Source organism: Salmo salar, chromosome 16 (assembly GCF_965601325.2).
Source record: "Salmo salar chromosome 16, fSalSal1, whole genome shotgun sequence".
NCBI lineage: Eukaryota > Metazoa > Chordata > Actinopteri > Salmoniformes > Salmonidae > Salmo > Salmo salar.
In genome coordinates, this window is record NC_138306.1 from 52,465,495 (window position 1) to 52,487,079 (window position 21,585).

A 21,585-nucleotide genomic window follows, 5' to 3' on the forward strand; every position below is an offset into this window, starting at 1 on the left:
CTGGATTATAGAGCCAAAACTAGAAGAAAAAAAATGTCATTGTCCCAATACTTTTGGAGCTCACTGTATGTAGCACCTTTGTTTTGATGGGACAATAAACATTGAATTCCACAGGTCCGTGCAACGTCTCTCCTGATGTTTTAATCACACACAGGTGAAAAGAGAGGAGGTATCAGGTTTCTAGATGACCAGACCACTCCCACTTTCAACCAGTATAATACTAGACAGATCTGAAAAAAAATTAAACAGACACTGAAATAAATACGTTTGTTTGTGTTGCTAACGAACCTTTCTCTACTGCCCACATTCACAATGCTTTATTTGATTCTCTTTGTTGGAGCGTTCGCCCTGTCCTCGGGGCAATTCACGAGTAAGTAGGCACTTCTGAATCCTATTTTTTGTGCAGTCAATATATATCAATGTAGGTATTGGTATGTTGAGATTCAGTCAAGGCTATTGTGCCTTATCTAGCGAGCCTATACACCGTGTTTTATTGGTCAAAGTGAGTTTCACAAAAAAATCGCTTTGTAGGAATGATGACACAAATTGTGTTAATTGATAGCTATTTAATTACTTTTGTCCAGTTGATGTGTACTTTAAACTGGTAATTGGTTGCAGAAAATGAAGATTATTTTAACCATAAACGTTGACGTAATCTTATCATCAAATAAAGTGTGTACACATCTATGATATGCTTCTGATATGACGCACAACCCGATCTTTCAATCCACATTGGAATCTTTGTCAGATTTGAGCATATCCGAGTTGCATACATTATGGAAATACGTTGTTAAAAATAGGCTAAATAGTATTCGCACTGTTATAGGGGCTAGGCCTACTATAAATTGCAGTCTGGACATGGACATGCCAAACGTAGTCACTAAGCAAGATTAAATTCCCTAGGTTATTGATAAGGCCTAAAAATACAGTGTATAATTCCAATCAAATTCTAATTAAAACCCAAAACAACTTGTTTTAAATAGGCCATGTCTATAAACATAGTAACAGGCACCGTCATTGCTCCCGCGGGAGTAGGCATATAAAACAGACAAAGCAACTTAGACTATGGAGGGTTTTACACACATCAACACTTTTCACAGGAGCTGGATAAATATCCAATATAAAGAGTAAGGGGGAAAATCCACTGACCGGTATAACACTCACAAATGTAATGTTTTATAAACATGGAACCATCTTACAGATCATAATTGTACTTCTCCAGAAATAGCAGACTAAATAAACCCATGGATGGTGAATCTTTAATAAATTAGATTGTTTTTCGTTTAATTTGATTAAAAAAAAAATAATCTGTTTTTTAAACAACAATAATGTTTATATGGCCGAGGCTACGTAGGCTCATTGTAATTTGTTCTTAACTGACTTGCCAAGTTAAATAAAAGTAAATGAATATAAACTGAGTTTTCACCACCAGCCCCTCTGGAAACGTATTTCTCAAAACTAACACCCCGACTACACTGCTCGCGAGCGTCAACGAGTGTCTGCGTTACCAAGGAATAAAATATCAGTTCTATTTGTGACGCAGATCGTGCTGCAAATCCTGCCTCTCCCATCTCCTCATTGGTTTATAGAAGCAGATACCCAAGTGCCATCTCCTCATTTGTTATACCCAAGTGGGTGATTGAAAGACGAACTGTGTTGTCACAGTAATACTATGAAAGTTTAGATGCCAATCACCATATAAATTCAAAGAAGAAAAATCCTGTAAGGAGGAGAGATGACTAGAAATGATTCGGTTGACCGTTTTATATGTGGATTAATTGTCGGAGTAGCGGACCTTGTGCATTTCAGGTAAAATAACAACTCAATGTTTATATTTCCAGGACAAATTAGCTAGCAACAGCAAGCTAGCTAAATAGGACAAATTAGCTAGCATGTGCAAGCTAGCTAGCTAAATTGCCATAAATGTTTAATGCTTTTCAACCTGTCCCCAAATTAATAATCTGCAGCGGATCCTAAACATGTGCAGAAATCTCTATCTTTAGTCCAAAACTTCTGTGTTCCAGAAGATCCAGAACCACAGCCACTCCTTATTTCAAAATAGGATATTTATCAGAAGCATGACATCATAAATTGCATTTCTCGTTCCATGAGCATAAGGCAATGTGTGCACATGGCAGGAGGCATGGATGTTCATTCACTGAATATAGATTATTAAATAGCAGACAGTAACCCTACAATAGGTCTAGTTATAACAAAAATATAATCCTTTTTTTTTATTGGCTTCAATGTGGAAATATTCATCTACACGCATTTCAGTTGCATTTCGAAAATTCACTGCATATTTGAGCCATGGACAGTTGGATGTTGCCCAAACGTAAAATTAAGATTCACCTACTATCACTGTTGTTATGGCCTGTTTGTGACTTTGCCACTAGAAAGATAAACAAACTAACAGGCCAATAGCCATGGCAACAAGCGGATTCAGCACCAAGGAATTACCGCGATTTAACAGTTAGGTCCTAAAGCTTGAAAGTGGAAGATGACATTTTTTTTTACAAAATGATAAAGGAAAAACAATAAGCATTCTAATAAGCAGTTCCTAAACAGACTTGCTACGGTCACTGACACCTTTCATTCTATTGTAATAACTTGACCTAGACAGACTTCCTACAGTCACTGACACCTTTCATTCTATTGTAATAACTTGACCTAGACAGACTTCCTACAGTCGCTGACACCTTTCATTCTATTGTAATAACTTGACCTAGACAGACTTCCTACAGTCACTGACACCTTCCATTCAATGGGCATCACACATAGACCTACTGAATCCAAACTTTTCACTGAAGCTGCATGGACAAAAATAATGTCCAATATAAAGAAAAAACGTGAACGCCTGTTGACTGTTTTGCTGCTTGTGATATTTTAATAAAACATTGGTTAAAGGCTACTGATTAAGCTACTGTGTGCGTCTGCTGGCAAGATCAATGCCATAACCAATTGTGTTACTGCCAAGACCAGCTTTTGGTGAGTCTGAAATATCAACAGTAGCCCTGCTTGAAATTGGCACATTTGCCAGCGTTTTTAAGGACACACCTCAAATATGTCCACCCCTCAGAGCAAGCAAGCTGATAAGGCAGGTAAATTGGCGCCAGGGTTGGAAAATATCAGAGCGCTGACTTTCACAAGTCGAAATTAGCCAGAGCGTGCGTTTTGACACTAGCGCAGCCTTAACACTGGGCTCCCGAGTGGTGCAGCGGTCTAAGGCACTGCATCTCAGTGCTAGAGGCATCACTACAGACCCCCTGGTGCAGCGGTCTAAGGCACTGCATCTCATTGCTAGAGGTGTCACTACAGACCCCCTGGTGCAGCGGTCTAAGGCACTGCATCTCATTGCTAGAGGTGTCACTACAGACCCCTTGGTGCAGCGGTCTTAGGCACTGCATCTCATTGCTAGAGGCGTCACTACAGACCCCTTGGTGCAGCGGTCTTAGGCACTGCATCTCGGTGCTAGAGGCATCACTACAGACCCCCTGGTGCAGCGGTCTTAGGCACTGCATCTCAGTGCCTAGCAGACCCCCTAGTTTGAATCCAGGCTGTATCCCATAGGGCGACGCACAATTGGCCCAGTGTCGTCCGGGTTTGGCCGGTGTAGGCCATCATTGTCAATAAGAATTTGTTCTTAACTGACATTTTTACATTTACATTTTAGTCATTTAGCAGACGCGCTTATCCAGAGCGACTTACAGTAGTGAATACATACATTTCATACATTTTTTGTTTGTTTGTTTTGTACTGGCCCCCCGTGGGAATCGAACCCACAACCCTGGCGTTGCACACACCAGGCTGGCGTTGCAAACACCATGCTCTACCAACTGAGCCATAGGGAAGACTTGCCTAGTTTAAATAAAGGTTACATTTTGATTTTTTTTAAATTAAAAACGCCAGCCAATCATAGAGCCTTATATACGTATATTGTTCGGAACCTAAATTAAATGTCTACTTTTATCCAGTCAACTTGTGGTGGTAGAAGGGACGCACGCTTGTTTACATTTAGTCAAACAGCATCCACTGTTGCAATGATATGACTGTTACAGTTCTCCGTTTTTGTTATGACAGCATTAACTTATTATTGGACATTCAGGCTATATTTCTTGTGGCAACACATCCTCCACTCTATTCAAAGTCCACAGCATTGCAAACATTTGGGATTGAGTGGTTAACACCAAGTCTTTCACAAAATTGTGCAACAGGCTGTACATTTGTTTAATCAGCATTGATGATAATCTGTTTTTGCTTCATCAATTCTTTCTTCACAACAGCTAACCCACCGTTTACAACATCAACCACAAGTTCCATAACCTTTACTACTAACCCGTTGTTGGCACCATCAACCACAACTTCTACAACATCAACTGCTGTCCCTGGGTATGCATTCACAACCACAACACCTACAACCACAACTGCTTTCGCGGATTACACATCAATGACAACCGTTGTCCCGGAAGATACAACGACAACATTAACACCCACAACTGGTGTCTCAGAGGATACATCAACACCCACAACCGTCCAACCAACAACAACAATGTTTCCTGCAGCAAGTACGTGGGAATTTAGTTTTTATGTCAAATGTACATTGTGGGCCAAATGTGACTAACAAAGTTTGCTTGCCATCAACTTAGTTAGTTCTTAATATAGAATGTATTAGCCCAAAGTGATTTACAGTACTTACATACAGCCCAGATGTTATTGTATTCAATTCCATTTACTTCCTGAGCAAGGCATGCATTCTTTCTGTCTGTGATCGTAACAATCCTAGCTCATGATCCTCTTTTGAACATTCCCAATCATCATCATGTTATTCATATACAGTACCAGTCAAAAGTTTGAACACACCTACTCATTCAAGGGTTTTTATTTTTACTATTTTCTACGTTGTAGAATAATAGTGAAGACATCAAAGGTCTCTGACCTCCTCCCTATAGGCTGTCTTGTCGTTGTCGGTGATCAGGCCTACCACTGTTGTGTCGTCTGCAAACATAATGATGGTGTTGGAGTCATGCCTGGCCATGCAGTCGTGGGTGAACAGGGAGTACAGGAGGGGACTGAGCATGCACCCCTGGGAGGCTCCAGTGTTGAGGATCAGCGTGGCAGATGTGTTGCTACCTACCCTCACCACCTGGGGGCGGCCCGTCAGGAAGTCCAGGATCCAGTTGCAGAGGGAGGTGTTTAGTCCCAGGATCCTTAGCTTAGTGGTGAGCTTTGAGGGTACTATGGTGTTGAACGCTGAGCTGTAGTCAATGAATAGCATTCTCACATAAGTGTTCCTTTTGTCCAGGTGGGAAAGGGCAGTGTGGAATAGAGATTGCATCATCTGTGGATCTGTTTGGGCGGTATGCAAATTGGAGTGGGTCTAGGGTTTCTGGGATAATGGTGTTGATGTGAGCCATTACCAGCCTTTCAAAGCACTTCATGGCCAGTTGGTCAGCACATGCCCGGAGCACACGTCCTGGTAATCCGTCTGGCCCCGCAGCCTTGTGAATGTTGACCTTTTTAACCTCTATGGGCAAGCGTCCCACCTACTCAACAGCCAGTGTAATCCCGTGGCGCGTTATTCAAATTCCTGAAATGCAAAAACTTTTTCAAACATATGACTATTTTACACCATTTTAAAGATAAGACTCTCGTTAATCTAACCACACTGTCCGATTTCAAAAAGGCTTTACAACGAAAGCAAAACATTAGATTATGTCAGCAGAGTACCCAGCCAGAAATAATCAGACACCCATTTTTCAAGCTAGCATATAATGTCACATAAACCCAAACCACAGCTAAATGTAGCACTAACCTTTGATGATCTTCATCAGATGACAACCCTAGGACATTATGTTATACAATACATGCATGTTTTGTTCAATCAAGTTCATATTTATATCAAAAACCAGCTTTTAACATTAGCATGTGACTAGCATGTGACTAGCATTCCCACCGAACACTGCCGGTGAATTTACTAAATTACTCACGATAAACGTTCACAAAAAGCATAACAATTATTTTAAGAATTATAGATACAGAACTCCTCTATGCACTCGATATGTCCGATTTTAAAATAGCTTTTCGGTGAAAGCACATTTTGCAATATTCTCAGTAGATAGCCCGGCATCACAGGGCTAGCTATTTAGACACCCAGCAAGTTTAGCACTCATCAAAGTCAGATTTACTATAAGAAAAATGTTATTACCTTTGCTGTCTTCGTCAGAATGCACTCCCAGGACTTCTACTTCAATAACAAATGTTGGTTTGGTTCAAAATAATCCATAGTTATATCCAAACAGCGGCGTTTTGTTCATGCGTTCAAGACACTATCCGAAAGGGTAAATAAGGGTGACGAGCATGGCGCAATTTGTGACAAAAAAATTCTAAATATTCAATTACCGTACTTCGAAGCATGTCAACCGCTGTTTAAAATCAATTTTTATGCCATTTTTCTCATAAAAAAGCGATAATATTCCGACCGGGAATCTGCGTTTAGGTAAACAGACGAAAGAAAATAAAGCATTCGGTCGACTCGGGCACGCGCCTAAGCCCATAGTACTCTGATCGGCCACTTGCCAAAAGCGATAATGTGTTTCAGCCAGAGGCTGCCTCGATATCGTTCAGCTTTTTCCCGGGCTCTGAGAGCCTATGGGAGCCGTAGGAAGTGTCACGTTCTTGCAAAGATCCTCAGTCTTCAATAAAAAGAGCCAAGATGAAACACAAGTTGTCAGACAGGCCACTTCCTGCATGGAATCTTCTCAGGTTTTGGCCTGCCATATGAGTTCTGTTATACTCACAGACACCATTCAAACAGTTTTAGAAACTCTAGGGTGTTTTCTATCCAAAGCCAATAATTATATGCATATTCTCGTTACTGGGCAGGAGTAGTAACCAGATTAAATCGGGTACGTTTTTTATCCGGCCGTGTCAATACTGCCCCCTAGCCCTAACAGGTTAAAGGTCTTACTCACGTCAGCTACGGCGAGCATGATCACATAGTCGTCCGGAACAGCTGATGCTCTCATGCATGCCTCAGTGTTGCTTGCCTCGAAGCGAGTATAAAAGGCATTTAGCTCATCTGGTAGGCTCGTGTCACTGGGTTAGCTCGCAGCTGTGTAGTATGATTCAATGTTAGCCCTGTATTGACGCTTTGCCTGTTTAATGGTTCGTCGCAGGGCATAGTAGGATTTCTTGTAAGCTTCCGGGTTGGAGTCCCGTACCTTGAAAGCGGCAGCTCTACCCTTTAGCTCAGTGCGAATGTTGCCTGTAATCCATGGCTTCTGGTTGGGGTATGTACGTACAGTCACTGTGGGGACGACGTCCTCGATGCACTTATTGATAAAGCCAGTGACTGATGTGGTGTACTCCTCAATGCCATCGGAAGAATCCCAGAACATGTTCCAGTCTGTGATAGCAAAACAGTCCTGTAGTTTGGCATCGGCTTCATCTGACCACTTTTTTATAGACCGAGTCACTGGTGCTTCCTGCTTTAATTTTTGCTTGTAAGCAGGAATCAGGAGGATAGAGGTTGGGTGATTGTGGAGGCCAGGTCATCTGATGCAGCACTCCATCCCTCTCCTTATTGGTAAAATAGCTCATACACAACTTGGAGGTGTGTTGGATCATTGTCCTGATGAAAAACAAATGACAATCCCACTAAGAGCAAGCCAGATGGGATGGCGAATTGCTGCAGAATGCTGTGGTAGTCATGCTGGTTAACTTTGCCTTGAATTCTAATTAAATCACTGACAGTGTCACTAGCAAAGCACCCCCACACCATCACACCTCCTCCTCCATGCTTCACGGTGGGAACCACACATGCAGAGATCATCTGTTCACCTACTCTGCATCTCACAAAGACACGGTGGTTGGAACCAAAAATCTAAAATTTGGACTCATCAGACAAAAGAACAGATTTCCACCGGTCTAATGTCCATTGCTCATGTTTTTTGGCCCAAGCAAGTCTCTTCTTCTTATGTCCTTTAGTAGGGGTTTCTTTGCAGCAATTTGACCATGACGGCCTGATTCACACAGTCTCCTCTGAACAGTTGATGTTGAGATGTGGCTGTTACTTGAACTCTGAAGCATTTATTTGGGCTGCAATTTCTGAGGCTGGTAACTTATTTTCCTGTGGCGGTCCTCATGAGAGCCAGTTTCATCATAGCGCTTGATGGTTTTTGCGACTGCACTTGAAGAAACTTTCAAAGTTCTTGACATTTTATGGATTTACTGACCTTCATGTCTTAACGTAATGATGGACTGTCATTTCTCTTTGCTTATTTGAGCTGTTATTGCAATAATATGGACTTGGTCTTTTACCAAATAGGGCTATCTTCTGTATACCACCCCTACCTTGTCACAACACAACTGATTGGCTCAAATGCATTAAGAAGGAAAGAAATTCCACAAATTAAATTTTAACAAGGCACACCTGTTAATTGAAATACAATCCAGCCAACCTCATGAAGCTGGTTGAGAGAATGCCAAGAGTGTGCAAAGCTGTCATCACAGCAAAGGGTGGCTGCTTTGAAGAATCTCAAATATAAAATATATTTTGATTTGTTTAACACTTGGTTACTACATGTTTCCATATGTGTTATTTCATAGTTTTTTTGTCTTCACTATTAATCTACAATGTAGAAAATAGTAAAAATAAAGAAAAACCCTGGAATGAGTAGGTGTGTCCAGACTTTTGACTGGTACTGTACAATATAGTGTGTTGTACAATGTAGAAAACAATCAAACGATCTCTAAAAGCTCAAAGGAAAGCATTCCTTCAGATATTAAATTAATTATTATTCCTACTATCCTCATATTACCCTGAGCGTAACTGTAGCGCAATCCTAAGGGTTAGCATTACTAAGACTGTTCATTCTGACTGGTGCCTCTTGATTTGTCATAACAGATTCCTATTTAAGCAGTAAATATTATTGTACAATAATTATCATATTGGCCCCTCCACCACACAGTACTCAGTAATGTGTTGTAGTGGATTTGCCCAAAACATAACATTTTGTATTCAGGACATAAAGTGAATTGCTTTGCCACATTTTTTTGCAGTATGTTTTGGAATATTTTTATTATGTACAGGATTCCTTCTTTTCACTCTGTCATTTAGGTTAGTTTTGTGGAGTAACTACACTGTTGTTGATCCATCCTCAGTTTTCGCCTATCACAGCCATTAAGCTCTGTAACTGTTTTAAATTCACCATTGGCCTCTTGGTGAAATCCTTACGCGTTTCCTTCTTCTCCGGCAACTGCGTTAGGAAGGACGCCTGTATCTATGTAGTGACTGGGTGTATTGATGCACCATCCAAAGTGTAATTAATAACTTCACCATGTTCAAAGGGATATTCAATTTTACCCATTTACCAATAGGTGCCCTTCTTTGCGAGGCATTGGAAAACCTCCCTGGTCTTTGTGGTTGAATCTGTGTTTTAAATTCACCACTCGACTGAGGGACCTAACAGATAATTGTATGTGTTGGGTACAGAGATGAGGTAGTCATTCAGAAATCATGTTAAACAATATTATTTCACCCAGAGTGAGTCCATCCAACTTATTATGTGGCTTGATCAGCAGATTTTTACACCTGAACTTATGTAGGCTTACCATAACAAAGGGATTGAATACTTATTGACTCAAGACATTTCAGCTTTTCATTGTTTATTAATTTGTAAAAATGTATAATTCCACTTTGACATTATGGGGTGTTGTGTGTAAACCGATGACCAAAAAATCTCAATTTAATCCATTGTAAATGTAGGCTTTAACACAACAAAGTGTGGGTGTGAATACTTTCTGAAGGCACTGTACAAGGGAAGGGATCCAAAAATCACAGCGTTGCAGAAATATATAGTATATACTCCCTGAACATTGACCTTAACTATTTATGTGTCTCATTACTTCCATCTTCCTCAGACCTGACCACGTTTGCACATGCAGCGGTGAATTTATCCAGCTATGAAAATCTGGATAACGATGCACTCGTTTCAAACATTGAGGAGGTATGTTGACAATCTGTCTGTCGTCCCTGTGTCTGTCGTCCCTGTGTCTGTCGTCCCTGTGTCTGTCGTCCCTGTGTCTGTCGTCCCTGTGTCTGTCGTCCCTCTGTCAGGTTGGTATCAATTCAGAATTGAATGCTTGATAAATTCCAATTCCTTTTGTAATTTTGAATCAAAATAGTAAACAGGATGAAGAATTGGAATTAATAAAATGTATTTTAAATTCCAACGTTACGGTAAATGGTTAAAAACTGTAAATCTATAGATTCCAGGTCATGCTGGTGACTTTCCCAAGAGAATCTGTAGATCTCCTGCTGACTGTGTAAAGGGAAGCCTTTTGAACAGTGGTAGGCTAATGCAGGCAGATAGTATCATGTATGTGTGTGCAAGATTACAATGTTGGGCCATCTTGGTTCTTTTAGATCAATAGAAAGCGATAGGTTAGATCCACCCAGGACAAGGACCTGCTTTTGTATTTTGAAATCAGTGTGTTAGATTAATTACTTTTTTGTTTTCGTTTTGCTCACGAGTTAGCTATGAGGCATGCAGAGGAGCCATGCTGGTGGAGAGTTTTGGTGAGAACTTGACACGAGGGCTAAAGCAACATGATTGATAGTGTTGGTTTTGACCTAGATAGATGTCACCAAGAGCTTTCTGTTGATCTAAAATCCCCACGTTACTTATTTGGCCCAAAATGTAACTTGGCCCCATACACACAGACCCATGCTACTATCTGCCTGCATAAAATCTTACTGATGTTCAAAAGGCCTCTTTAAACATTTACCAAAAATCTTTGCCTATCTGGTAAATCTATAGATTCCCCTGTAAATGTGTAGATTTACCAATAAGATGGGGATCTATACATATACAGGCAATTCTATTTGATTCATTGTTTTTACACATTTAAAGTAACATATACATAAATTTATTTGTTGTATTTCAGTTCTTGAGGCAAATAAGCAATAATGGCCTTGGACCTCTGAAGATAACAGTGAAACATTTCACAAAATGTAGCGGCGCCCAGTGTGGGGACCAGCAATCCTATACTACCACTCAACCCTCCCCTGACACTCAAACCCCCACTGGCACTCAAACCCCCACTGGCACTCAAACCTCCCCTGACACTCAACCCCCCACTGGCACCCCATCCCCCACTGGCCCTCAACCCTCCCCTGACACTCAATCCCCCACTGGCACTCAATCCCCCACTGACACTCAAACCCCCACTGACACTCAAACCCCCCCTGACACTCAAACCCCCACTGGCCCTCAACCCTCCCCTGACACTCAAACCCCCACTGGCCCTCAACCCCCCACTGACACTCAACCCCCCACTGACACTCAACCCCCCACTGACACTCAAACCCCCACTGGCCCTCAACCCCCCACTGACACTCAACCCCCCACTGACACTCAACCCCCCACTGACACTCAACCCGCCCCTAGCACTCAACCCACCACACCCTTCACCTATATAGATACCGTTCCGGTTTCATAATCTCCACTGATTCATCAGACATCTGTATAGCCTTCTTGTTGATTGTTAACTTGTGAATAATTTGAAATGGAGTGGGGTAAATTGAAATGTAGTTGCATAAATATACAAGTTCATACTCTAACTTTGAAAGAATAGCTATGATTTTTAAAAGTGAGTGATATTGGTAACACTTCCCATTGAGGTATCCTTTAAGTGAGTTGTAAAAGGTATATGAATACTTCAACATCAACTGTATTGACTGGGATTAGGTTATGTATTTTACTGTATGTCAGGGACTGGTAGATATTGTAATCAACAAGCTTAAATCAATATGTGGAAATATCTCCATACACCCTGAACTTGGATGTAGTAAATAAAAGACTCTGCTTTGTGAAGATTTAAACTGCTTTTTCTATAAATGATGGCAGACTATTTAGAATTATTTGTAATTTTTTTTAGCTAAATATTTTGTAGCTTTTTTATTATGTTAAATGTAATACTTTTTAAGATGTATTCTTTGTGTTGTTTTCCTTTGTTAGGTTGGGCCCCTCTCAATCAAACCTGTTTTCAACCCATTGTTATTTATTGAACCTTTATTTATTACATTTACATTACATTTAAGTCATTTAGCAGACGCTCTTATCCAGAGCGACTTACAAATTGGTGGATTCACCTTATGATATCCAGGGGAACAACCACTTTACAATAGTGCATCTAAATCTTTTAAGGGGGGGGGGGTTACTTTATCCTATCCTAGGTATTCCTTAAAGAGGTGGGGTTTCAGGTGTCTCCGGAAGGTGGTGATTGACTCCGCTGTCCTGGCGTCGTGAGGGATTTATCTAGGCAAGTCAGTTAAGAACAAATTCTTATTTACAATGACAGCCTACCCCTGACAAATCCGGACGACACTGGGCTAATTGTGTGCCGCCCTATGGGACTCCCAATCACAGCCGGATGTGACACAGGCCTGGAATCAAATCAGGGTCTGCAGTGACACCTCTTGCATTCAGCTGCAGTGCCTTAGACCGCTGCGCCACTCGGGAGCCAAGTTGTGGTATGTTAGGTTGGGCCCTTCTTAATCAAACCTTTTTATTTCCATCTCATTGTGGTATGTTAGGTTGTGATCCTCTCAATCAAACCTGTTTTTCGACCCCATTGTGGTATGTTAGGTTGTGTCCCTCTCTGACAAACCTGTTTCAAGGCGTTTCTAGGTTCAGACAAAACAACTTTCTTCTTGTGCTCATTTGGAATCATTGATTAAAAATAACATGCCAAATCATCTCTTATGTTGATTATATTGCTAACTGATTTGATTTCAAATTACTTTCAGATGATGTGGGCATGACATTATAAACATGCTGTGTGGTTGATGCATTTGTTGGGAGCGGCTAGTTTAAAGGGGGCCTGAACATACTGATTTCACCTCGGTTTTCCTCCTCATAAGTAAAATGCATTTTCGTTTTGGTGGTATGGTTATGTGTTATGTTCACTATATAAAATAATTTAAAAAATGTGATTTGTATTTGTTCTGCCTCTTGGGCCCCCTATAGGGGCAGTAGGTAGCCATAGTGGCGGCAGGTAGCCAAGTGGTTAGAGTGTTGGGCCAGGTTGCTGGACCAAATCCCTGAGCTGACAAGGTAAAAATATGTTGTTCTGCTCCTGAGCAAAGCAGTTAACCCACTGTTCCCCGGGTGCCGAAGACGTGGATGTTGATTAAGGCAGCCCCCCCCCCCCCCCCCCCCGCACCTCTCTGATTCAGTTAATTCAGAAGACACATTTCAGTTGAAGGCATTCAGTTGTACAACTAACTAGGTATCCCCCCCTTTACAGACTTGGGCCCAGAACCTGTCACATGTATTTATAATGGAATAAAATTATATAAATATCAATCAGCTACCCAATCAAGGCAGGGCCACCCCAGTTACCCAATGTGGGTCCTCCTCTCCCCATCTGACGATTAGCAGAGTGGCACAAGACAGCGGCAGGTAGCCTAGTGGTTAGAGCGTAGGTGAAAATCTGTCATTCTACCCCTGAACAAGGCTGTTAACCCACTGTTCCCCATTAGGCTGTTAACTGGCTTGCGTAGTTACATTTAAAAACTTTTTTTTATTTTTATTTAATATAGCCTATACAGTATATTGCCAAAATACATACTTTTTTTAAATGGTATTATTTATTTTGTTGTCTCTTGGGCCCCCCATGGGCCTGGACACAGGGTCTTCATGTAGTGGTCTGGGTGTAGCTGATGCAGAGGAGTCAGGCGCAGGACAGCAGAGATGAGTAACACAAGTAACTTTACTCAAATATTCCAATAACATGTCGTAAATACCGAGCCCACAATAACGGACAGAACATACATAAAGCAATCACGCACAAAAACCATGGGGAAAACAGAGGGTTAAATAATTAACATGTAATTGGGGAATTGAAACCAGGTGTGTAAGACGAAACAAATGGAAAATGAAAAGTGGATCGGCGATGGCTAGAAGGCCGGTGACGTCGACCGCCGAACGAACAAGGAGAGGGACCGACTTCGGCGGAAGTCGTGACACTTCAGCCCAGGTAAGCACCTGCATTAATCCAGCCCTGGACATGTGGGCATGATTGAAATCCATGCCCAACTATCAAACCCAACCAGGAAATCGGCATATCCATAGACACACCTATGCAACATTTCCGTTTCAGTGATCTCCGCCCTGAACGAATAGTGGGGTGAATAGCATGCTATTCTCATGCGTAAGTTCAAGGTGTTATAGAATGCATTTTTGTTGGTAGGCCACTCTGATAGGCCTACATTATGCTCCAATAGCCAGACTAGTCTACTTGGCCACCGTCTACAACTGTAACTTAAAGTGGGTACAAGCTCAGTGGTCACAGTAAACGTTTGCCAGAAGTTGCACAGAATGCACATAGCATTCAAGTTTCCAAGACCAAAAATGTGCTGAAGAAAATGAGAGGGAACATTGGTTAACAGAAACATAGATGTAGAGGTTGTCTGACAGAGACAAAGTAGTGTGTTTGTGCTTAGAACAGTTGTTTTGGAGTGGGCATTTTACTGTTTTATGTCAATGCTGCATAAGACTACATAAAATATAGTAGGGTATTAACATATGTAGCGCATCGTGACTCTATATGTAATGCCTATCAATGATTTATGAAAGCTACATACAACCACAAAGTAAAGTGTTACTGGAGGTTGCATCAGTATTGATAAAGAGCTTACTTTTTTCTAATAGTTTGGATAGACACCAATAATGTGCAACCACATTTTTTTCGGATGTTTTTAAGTTACGCAAAGTATCTCCTCTAGTTTGTGTATGGCTGCAACGCAACTAAACCTAAGATCTGAAGGAAAATGTGTTTGATCGACAAGAAGGAAACTACAAAATGTATATGACTTGTTCAGATCCAGGCCAGGATTCACACTGCTCTGCACTGCGTAGACATTACATTGCACTTGACTTTGAAAAGCAATTTTCATGACGTTCGTGGCGGTCACATTCACAGTAAACTGTGAGAGAAAAATTACATATTTACCTTATTTGTTTGATATTAATAGTTAACAATTCATATTTAACAAATAGTAAGACATTTCTGTTCTACTAATGCTGTGTTTTTGTGAAGGGATGGTTTCCACTCTAGCCTCCTGCAGTTAGTGTGGGCAGATGGTTATTTATTTAACTAGGCAAGTCAGTTTAGAACAAATTCTTATTTACAATGACAGCCTACTGGGGAACAGTGGGTTAACTGCCTTGTTCAGGGGCAGAACAACATATTTTTACCTTGTCAGCTCAGGGATTCAATCCAGCAACCTTTCAGTTACTGGCCCAACCCTCTAACCACTAGGCTACCTTAGGACATGGGTTTTACTAGAGATAGCTTGAGCTGACAAGTGATCTATGATTTGGTGATAAAAACCTACAGCTGGTATTCCATAGATAAGATGTAGGGTGTGTGACCTGAGATAGAGATAGCTTAGAGGACTAGAACAAACCCTTTATAGTTCCTAATCATCCTGGCATCTGGGAAACTCAGCCAGGGTGGGGTTAAAACGGCATCAGGTGCAGATAACCACCAGATGAACCTAAGATGGCTTATGATACCACCCGATCTGTATGTGAGGGGTGGAACCAGCCATGACTAAGCATTTGTAGGTCTCCTATATAAGATCTGTGTTTTTTCATTATCAGGGAACTTTCGGTCCATCCCTTAAGAGTGTGGGGTCGACAGTTTCATTATTGCAATAATTCATCAATATTAAATAAAGATGATTGTTTCAAAAGATGACAAAGTCTCTCTCACGTGATTAGAATATTCCACGACAAAACGCTGTGGATTTCTGCTCAAACGTAAATTACCTTTAAAAGTCAAGTCCAGTGTGCTGTCAACACAGTGCAGTTTGTTTGATTCCTGGCCCCAGTCAGCCTTTCGATCAGCTTTTCATGGCGCTAGGAATACAGCACCATTTGATTAGTTCACAATTGATACCACCACATGAAGATGTGTTTTATATATATTTACACACTATGATATGGGAATAATACTGTGAAATTGTGAAAATTAGGATAATGCCATTTTAGTGTAAGAGCTGTTGGAAAAGATCGCCTGAAATGTAAGCCTGTTTTGGCCATCCATGGTGACATCACCATGCGGTAAATTAGTTAATAGACCAATAGAGTTCTAAACCTCTCTGCCAATAACAGCTACATTTTAATTTTCCACTCCCAGACAGTTCTAGCAAAATTCTTGCTTGAGAAATTGACCCTTGCTAACAAGCTATTGTTTCTTTTTTAACATTTTAAATTAAAACAATTGCAGTAAGGTACAGTATGGTAATTGTTACTCGGAAATGATTTGATATTGAGATCAAAACGGCTGCATTGAACCTTTGAACACTCTCTCACACACACACCCAGTGCCACAGACAGGGCTATTGGAAAACATGTGGCAAGGCAGTATTTTCCACAGCACTTTTCAATCATTTTAATAAAAAAAACGACACAAAGCGTTAAAAACAGTGCTGTTTTTTTCTCTCGATTTGCCTCATGATTTGTCAACTCGCGCACAATTTCTCTGTCCTTCACATCAGAGTGCTACTGCATGTTCTTTGCCTGTCTTGACCAATCAGATTCACGGAAATCGCAGGTCGCACAGGCTGGGCACCAAGATCAAGGCCCGCTCCCTGTTTTCCTCTGGCATTTATTTAGCATGTGAGATAACACATCACTCCCGACAGACACAAACAACAACTCTTAAATGTAGCAGCTTATACCCCTAAAACACTAGTGATCTGACATGCTGTATTGCATGGAAAGACAATATTTTTCAGTCTGATCAATTGTCAGCTACTAACAACAGCAGCTGCATACAGTAGCTTAGCCTACTATGCGCCCTGTCCCTCTGGCCAGGGTAAACAAAGCAGTAAAGTTGTGTATTTATAGCTCGTTTATTTGTGAACAAATGTGAATGGGATAAAATTTGGTGACAGACTCTGAGTACATGTTTTATTAGGGTTGCATAAGGCAGGACTACACACAAAAAAGCAAGCTCAGCCCTGTGAGTTTTATTGTCCAATCATTTTGCTTTCTATGTCTGTGGATAGGAACCCCCCCCCCCCCCCCCCCCAGTCCTTCTTTATAATATAACTCATATGAACAACTACAAGGTTGCTGCAGTTTGACAGGGTTTTCATCCTCCCCAAGGCCAAGAGTTTTTCCAGGAGTTTTTTAAAACCATGTGACCTGATTAGAAAAACTCCTGGTCCCATCATAGCCCATTTCAAACCTTTTTACAACAGATGAATCATGTCAAACCATATAAGGTCCAGAGTTTTACCTGGTTAGGTTACCAGATCAAGAAATAGGTTGCATCATATATGGCACCCCTTAAGGTTCTACAGTATATATAGTAGTTTTCACTAAAAGACACCCAGGCTACAGAGGACAGCTTCTTTCAATTTTAGCAGCTTAACCATTGTCATGTCCTGACCAGTAAAAGGGGTTATTTGTTATTGTAATTTGGTCAGGGCGTGGCAGGGGGTGTTTGTTTTGAGTGTTTCGGGGTTTTGGGGGTTTAGGGTAAGGTTCTATGTTCTCCTATTTCTATGTGTTTATCTAGTTTATCTATTTCTATGTTGGATTTGTTTGGGGTTGGTCTCTAATTGGAGGCAGCTGAATCTCATTGCCTCTGATTAGAGACCATATTTAAGTGGGTTAGTTTTCTCTTGTGTTTGTGGGTGGTTTTTTCCGTGTATAGTCTGAGCACCTTACAGGACTGTTTTTCGTCGTTGTTTTCTTTCAGTGTTTTGTTTCCTCTTAAATAAAATAAAATAATTCATATACCCGCTGCATTTTGGTCCACTCCATACGACGACAGTGACAACCACTCAGGCCACCTCCTTGACCTTGGTCCACTGACCACTAATTGGTATTTAAATGTATTTAAATAAGGCTAGTAGAGCAATTCTTGAAAAGCAAGACAAATAGTCTAGAGGACTGGTCTTCCTCAACAGGGAACAGAGACTTGCTGTTATACAATAAGGCTAGTAAGTGAACTGAGGGACCTTACAGATAACTGTACATGTACCTGTTGCACCCTTTACCACCACTGTGATTATTATTATTATTTGACCCTGCTGGTCATCAATGAACGTTTGAACATCTTGGCCAGGTACTGTTATAATCTCAACCTGACACAGCCAGAAAAGGACTGGCCAACCCTCAGAGCCTGGTTCCTCTCTAGGTTTCTTCCTAGGTTCTGGCCTTTCTAGGGAGTTTTTCCTAACCACCGTTCTTCTACACCTGCATTGCTTACTGTTTGGGGTTTTAGGCTGGGTTTCTGTATAGCACTTTGTGACATCGGCTGATGTAAAAAGGGCTTTATAAATACATTTGATTGATTGATATGTGTGGGGTACAGAGATGAGGTAGTCATTCAACAATCATGTTAAACACTATTATTGAACACAGTGAGTCCATGCAACTGATTATGTAACTTGTTAAGCAAATGTTTACTCCTGCACTTATTTAGGCTTGCCATAACAAAGGGGTTGAATACTTATTCACTGAAGACATTTCAGCTTTTAATTTTGTATTAATTTGTACATGGGGTATTGTGTGTCGACCAGTGACAAAACATCTAAATGTAATACATTTTACATTTATTAAGGGTGTGAATACTTTCTGAAGACACTATACTTGCCAAACAGGAAGAAATTCTTGTAATTCCAGGTTCAAGTCAAGTGTTAACATTTCATCTCTAACAAAATGGAAATTCCCTTGCTCAGTTTGCAATACGTGACGCAACAGAAAGTTGCATGCACGTATTGAAGGAATTTTTTTTATTTGTTTTTTCTATCTTACAATTTTGGCAGAACTTTCAACCTGTTTAGAACTGCATGCTCTTCGTATTTCATCGCTTTGCTATTCATCAAAATATATGTTTTGAGAATGCCAAGAGTGTGCAAAGCTGTCATCAAGGCAAAGGGTAGCTACTTTGAAGAATCTCAAATTGTGTTTAACACTTTTTGTTGGTTACTAAACTCAGCAAAAAAGAAACGTTCCTTTTTCAGGACCCTGTCTTTCAAATATAATTTGTAAAAATCCAAATAACTTCACAGATCTTCATTGTAAAGGGTTTAAACACTGTTTCCAATGCTTGTTCAATGAAACATAAACGGTTAATGAACATGCACCTGTGGAACGGTCGTTAAGACACTAACAGCTTACAAACAGTAGGCAATTAAGTTCACAGTTATGAAAACTTAGGACACTAAAGAGGCCTTTCTACTGACTCTGGGAAAAAACAACAAAAGAAAGATGCCCAGGGTCACTGCTCATCTGCGTGAAGGTGCCTTAGGCATGTTGCAAGGAGGCATGAGGACTGCACATAAATTGGCAATGTCCGTACTGTGAGACGCCTAAGACAGCGCTACAGGGAGAAAGGACGGACAGCTGATTGTCCTCGCAGTGGCAGACATTACATTACATTTACATTACATTTAAGTCATTTAGCAGACGCTCTTATCCAGAGCGACTTACAAAATGGTGCATTCACCTTATGATATCCAGTGGAACAACCACTTTACAATAGTGCATCTAAATCTTTTAAGGGGGGGGGGGGGGGGTTAGAAGGATTACTTTATCCTATCCTAGGTATTCCTTAAAGAGGTGGGGTTTCAGGTGTCTCCGGAAGGTGGTGATTGACTCCGCTGTCCTGGCGTCGTGAGGGAGCTTGTTCCACCATTGGGGTGCCAGAGCAGCGAACAGTTTTGACTGGGCTGAGCGGGAACTGTGCTTCCTCAGAGGTAGGGGGGCCAGCAGGCCAGTGGTGGATGAACGCAGTGCCCTTGTTTGGGTGTAGGGCCTGATCAGAGCCTGAAGGTATGGAGGTGCCGTTCCCTTCACAGCTCCGTAGGCAATCACCATGGTCTTGTAGCGGATGCGAGCTTCAACTGGAAGCCAGTGGAGAGAGCGGAGGAGCGGGGTGACGTGAGAGAACTTGGGAAGGTTGAACACCAGACGGGCTGCGGCGTTCTGGATGAGTTGTAGGGGTTTAATGGCACAGGCAGGGAGCCCAGCCAACAGCGAGTTGCAGTAATCCAGACGGGAGATGACAAGTGCCTGGATTAGGACCTGCGCCGCTTCCTGTGTGAGGCAGGGTCGTACTCTGCGAATGTTGTAGAGCATGAACTTAAAGGATCGGGTCACCGCCTTGATGTTAGTGGAGAACGACAGGGTGTTGTCCAGGATCACGCCAAGGTTCTTAGCACTCTGGGAGGAGGACACAAGGGAGTTGTCAACCGTGATGGCGAGATCATGGAACGGGCAGTCCTTCCCCGGGAGGAAGAGCAGCTCCGTCTTGCCGAGGTTCAGCTTGAGCTGGTGATCCGTCATCCACACTGATATGTCTGACAGACATGCAGAGATGCGATTCGCCGCCTGGTTATCAGAAGGGGGAAAGGAGAAGATTAATTGTGTGTCGTCTGCATAGCAATGATAGGAGAGACCATGTGAGGATATGACAGAGCCAAGTGACTTGGTGTATAGCGAGAATAGGAGAGGGCCTAGAACAGAGCCCTGGGGGACACCAGTGGTGAGAGCGCATGGTGCGGAGACAGATTCTCGCCACGCCACCTGGTAGGAGCGACCTGTCAGGTAGGACGCAATCCAAGCGTGGGCCGCGCCGGAGATGCCCAACTCGGAGAGGGTGGAGAGGAGGATCTGATGGTTCACAGTATCAAAGGCAGCAGATAGGTCTAGAAGGATGAGAGCAGAGGAGAGAGAGTTAGCTTTAGCAGTGCGGAGAGCCTCCGTGACACAGAGAAGAGCAGTCTCAGTTGAATGCCCAGTCTTGAAACCTGACTGATTAGGATCAAGAAGGTCATTCTGAGAGAGATAGCAGGAGAGCTGGCCAAGGACGGCACGTTCAAGAGTTTTGGAGAGAAAAGAAAGAAGGGATACTGGTCTGTAGTTGTTGACATCGGAGGGATCGAGTGTAACAGACCACGTGTAACAACACCTGCACAGGATTGGTACATCCGAAACATCACACCTGCGGGACAGGTACAGGATGGCAACAAAGGCTGCCCGAGTTACACCAGGAATGCACAATCCCTCCATCAGCGCTCAGACTGTCCGCAATAGGCTGAGAGAGGCTAGACTGAGGGCTTGTAGGCCTGTTGTAAGGCAGGTCCTTACCCGACATCACCGGCAACAACGTCGCCTATGGGCACAAATCCACCATCGCTGGACCAGACAGGACTGACAAAAAGTGCTCTTCACTGACAAGTCACGGTTTTGTCTCATGAGGGGTGATGATCGGATTCGCGTTTATCGTCAAAGGAATGAGCATTACACCGAGGCCTGTACTCTGGAGCGGGATCGATTTGGAGGTGGAGGGTCAGTCATGGTCTGGGGCTGTGTCACAGCGTCATCGGACTGAGCTTGTTGTCATTGCAGGCAATCTCAACGCGGTGCGTTACAGGGAAGACATCCTCCTCCCTCATGTGGACCCCTCCTGCAGGCTCATCCTGACATGACCCTCCAGCATGACAATGCCACCAGCCATACTGCTCATTCTGTGCGTGATTTCCTGCAAGACAGG

The 21,585-nt window shown here is 42.1% G+C and overlaps 1 non-coding gene across 1 annotated transcript; it reads left to right on the top strand.

The window, feature by feature from the left end:
• Positions 1 to 211: 211 nt before the first annotated feature.
• On the top strand, positions 212 to 12,760 carry LOC106574136 (uncharacterized). The gene is made up of 4 exons (XR_014380923.1): positions 212 to 370; positions 4,284 to 4,565; positions 9,922 to 10,007; positions 10,948 to 12,760. It is a non-coding gene; the product is annotated as an uncharacterized LOC106574136 (transcript).
• Positions 12,761 to 21,585: the final 8,825 nt, after the last annotated feature.